This window comes from Saimiri boliviensis, chromosome 7, assembly GCF_048565385.1.
Source record: "Saimiri boliviensis isolate mSaiBol1 chromosome 7, mSaiBol1.pri, whole genome shotgun sequence".
Lineage (NCBI taxonomy): Eukaryota > Metazoa > Chordata > Mammalia > Primates > Cebidae > Saimiri > Saimiri boliviensis.
In genome coordinates, this window is record NC_133455.1 from 28,956,105 (window position 1) to 28,960,243 (window position 4,139).

At 45.8% G+C, this 4,139-nt stretch overlaps 1 pseudogene; it reads left to right on the forward strand.

Moving 5' to 3' along the window:
* The first annotated feature begins 1,180 nt into the window (after nucleotides 1–1,180).
* LOC101054278 (dnaJ homolog subfamily C member 8 pseudogene) lies at nucleotides 1,181–2,452 on the forward strand (annotated as a pseudogene).
* The last annotated feature ends 1,687 nt before the right edge of the window (nucleotides 2,453–4,139 follow it).

A 4,139-nucleotide genomic window follows, 5' to 3' on the forward strand; every position in this document is an offset into this window, starting at 1 on the left:
AGGAAATGGGACTTCAGTCCTACAACTGTGAGCAACTGAATGCTGCCAACAAGAAGAATGGGGTTGGAAGGAGATTATCCACAGAGCCTCCAGATGAGAGCTCAGCCCAGCTGACCCCATGATTTCAGTCTTGAACTGTGAGACAATACATGGGTAGTGGTGTGCGCAGCTAAACTGGTGCTACAGCAATTTAGAATGCAGCAATAGAGAACAAACACACAGAACTACCTTTAGGTTTTCCAGTTCTGTGAGCCTGTGTGTTCCATTTATTACTTAATCCAATTTGTGTTTAGGTCACTTGTTTTCAAAATATTCCTGACTAACACAGCATTGTGCAAGCATTATCTCATGTGTGCCTCCTGGCAACACCATGGGGTAATTTTTCTCCTGTTTCTTTCTTTCTTTTTTTTTTTTAGATAAAATTTACAGTGAGATGCACAAATCAATACAATGGTCCAATTCAATAAGCCTATGAGGTAATGTTTGCTTAGGACATTTCCAGTTGCAAACAGCAGGAACCTATTTGAAGTGGCATAATTGGGGGACAGGTGGGAAAATTATTACAAAGATATAGATAATAGCTCATGGAATTTGCAGTGGAGAGTGTAGCTGGGCCTCAGGAGGACATGCTGTGAGCAGCCATCTGGTACTCATGCCACCTTCGACCTGCATGCCAACTACCTGCATACATTTCACTAGAAAGCAATTCACTAGAGTCATTTACTTACTGAATGGCATATGTCTGCAGGGAACTGTGATAGATAACTAGGAATCAGAAATAAAAGATACTGTTCCCTCCAACCAAACTTGTGGCTGGAATTGCCCCTAAAGCGAGGCAGGGAAGTTCCCACAAGAGAGAGCCCCAAATGGTCTTGAGATGGGGTTGGGTGGGATTCCAAAGAAAGAAGCACTTACACCAGGATGATCAGTCTGAAGTGTTTATTAGGAGGACAAACTTACAGAGTGAGCTGCCATGTATCCTCCAGTGGTCAAAAGAGAAAGCAATGTTCTACCTAGGTGTGTCCACCACGACGAGGTCAGAGTGTGGAGTTTATATGAGGGTTTAAAGAATTTGGCTCAGGTCAGTGTCTTGAGCAACAACTTAAAACAAACTAAGCATCTTCATCAGTGCCTGGGAATGTTCAAAGCCTTAGCTTGGGTTCAAGCCTGCAGGGAAAACATGCAGCTGGCTGGGTCGCAGGGAGGCCAAAGGAACTCGCAGTCAGGCCAAGAAAGAAAGCGGGTAAGGGGGAACTGGAGGACCCTACAGAAACATATCCTGTTCTCAACAAGCCACTAATCTACGTAGAAGGGTGGATCAGTAAAACAATTACAGTCAAGACTGATCGGCCAGGCACGGTGGCTCACGTATGTAATCCCAGCACTTTGGGAGGCTGAGGCAGGTGGATCACCTGAGGTCAGGAGTTTGAGACCAGGTTGGCCCACATGGTGAAACCCCATCTCTACTAAAAATACAAAAATTAGCCAGGTGTGGTGACAGGCGCCTGTAATCCCAGCAACTTGGGAGTCTTAGGTGGAGAATCGCTTAAACCCAGGAGGTGGAGGTTACAGTAAGCCAAGATCGCATCGTTGCACTCCAGCCTGGGCGAAAAGAGTGACTTCATCTCAAAAATAAATAAATAAATAAATAAGAGAGAAGGGTCCTGTGGAGGCTGTGCCAGGAAAACGGCAGCTTCAGGAGAGAGCGGGACTCCTGGCAGCGGAGGCAGCACAGAAGCAGCATTTATGACCGTCTACACTGAGGTGAAACAAATAGAGAAGAGAGACTTGGTTCTAACATCCAAAAATCAGATTGAAAGACTGACCCATCCTGGTTCCTCTTACTTCAGTTTGAACCCATTTGAGATTCTTCAGTTAGATCCTGAAGTTACAGATGAAGACATAAAGAAGAGGTTTCGGCAGTTATCCACACTGGCGCATCCTGACAAATATCAAGATGATGCTGACAGAGCACAGAGGGCTTTTGAAGCTGTGGACAAAGCTTACAAGTTGCTACTGGAGCAGGAGCAAAAGGAGAGGGCCCTGCATGTAACTCGGGCAGAAAAAGAATACGTGGAACACACTGTGAAAGAACCAAAAAAACAGTTAAAAAAAAGGAAGGAAAACCTACGATTGTAGAGGTGGGTGATTCTGAGCCGTTCAAACAAGCTGTATATAAACAGACGATGAAACTCTTTGCTGAGCTGGAAGTTAAAAGGAAAGAGAGAGAAGCCAAAGAGAAAATTCATGAAAAGAAGCAACAAAGGCAAGAAGAGATCAAAGCTCAAGAAAAAGCCAAACGAGAAAGGGAGTGGCAGAAAAACACTGAGGAGAGTCGAGATGGTCGTGTGGACAGCTGGCGAAACTTCAAGCCAATAGAAAGGGGGAGAAAGAGAAGAAAAATCGGACCTTCCTGAGACCACTGAAAGTAAAAATGGAGCAGCACAAGTGACCACCCGCGGTCACAGGCACAGAACCTTCCCCCTGCTGTCTCCCTTCCTGCTTCGAAGGACTCAGTCTTTCCTCCCACTTCCATCCCAACATAGAGTAGTATCTGCTTTTTATTCCATTTTGTTTTCAATACAATTTAATATTTATCAGAGTAATTCTTTTTTTTTTTTTTTTTTTTTTTTTTTTTTTTTTTTTTTTGAGACGGAGTTTCGCTCTTGTTACCCAGGCTGGAGTGCAATGGCGCGATCTCGGCTCACTGCAACCTCCGCCTCCTGGGTTCAGGCAATTCTCCTGCCTCAGCCTCCTAAGTAGCTGGGATTACAGGCACGCGCCACTACGCCCAGCTAGTTTTTTTTTGTATTTTTAGTAGAGACGGGGTTTCACCATGTTGACCAGGATGGTCTCGATCTCTTGACCTCGTGATCCACCCGCCTCGGCCTCCCAAAGTGCTGGGATTACAGAATTGAGCCACTGCGCCCGGCCCCCCAGAGTAATTCTTTTGTGGCTTGAAGTGAGGGGCTTGGTTTTAAAAAAGACCTTCCCCTCTCCCTGCCCCTAGAACCACCAGGACTGGAAGGTGCCACCATTGGTGCTGCCATCTTTTCCCACAGCCTGTAATTTTTTTTTTTAATTAAAAAAAAATTTAAAGCTTTGTTGTTAGATAATTTTTTTTTTTTTTTTTTTTTTTGAGAGGAGTTTTGCCTTTGTTGCCCAGGCTGGAGTGCAATGGCACAATCTCGGCTCACTGCAACCTCCACCTCCCAGGTTCAAGTGATTCTCCTGCCTCAGCCTCCAGAGTAGCTGGTATTACAGGCATATACCACCACACCCGGCTAATTTTGTATTTTTAGTAGAGACAGGGTTTCTCCATGTTGATCAGGCTGGTCTCGAACTCCTGACCTCAGGAGAGCCGCCTGCCTTGGCCTCCCAAAGTGCTGGGATTATAGGCTTGAGCCACCACGCCCGGCCCCATAGCCTATAACGTAATGTTTTATACTTCACTGAATTATGATGGTTAGAAACTTCACGGATAGTTTGTGGAAATCATCCAGCTAAACATACTGCTTAAAATAGTGTTGCTGTGACTTCTGAGACAATCCTGGAAGGGGCACCTTAGGAAGCTCCTTTGCTACAGCTGCTCACTTCTGGGTGTGCTCCCTTCAAAGCCCCAGATGAGACAGGGAACACTTGTGGGCACATAAGAGCAGGCACCTGCTGCCCTGCTGCCCTGTGGTGTTTGGCATGTACCCTCCTGTCTACTGACCAATCAGCATGGCATGAGGCCCACGCCACCCAAACCTTTCACTTCCCAAAGAGCTAGCTGTCCTCCACCCATACCGTGGTGTCCTCGCCGGTCTGCATTTGTTAGTGGCAATATTTTTTAGGTATAATAAATTTTTATACCCCCAGTCCCCCCAAAAAAGTGATCATAAAGTTCTAAAGTAGACCTATAGTAGACTGGGTACCAGGGAGGACTTCCTGGAGGTGATACACACGCTGAGTGGGAGTTGGCAACGAAATGAAAGCCAAGGGCACTTCCAAAGTGAGGAAAGTGTTGGGAAGGATCGTTTCTCAATGCAGACTGCAGTGAAGAGCCCATGTTGGGAAGAAACGAAATTTGTAAAGGGAGTCGGGGACAGATGTTAACTGGCTTTGCACGTTGCCTCCAGGAATACAGATTTAATCCA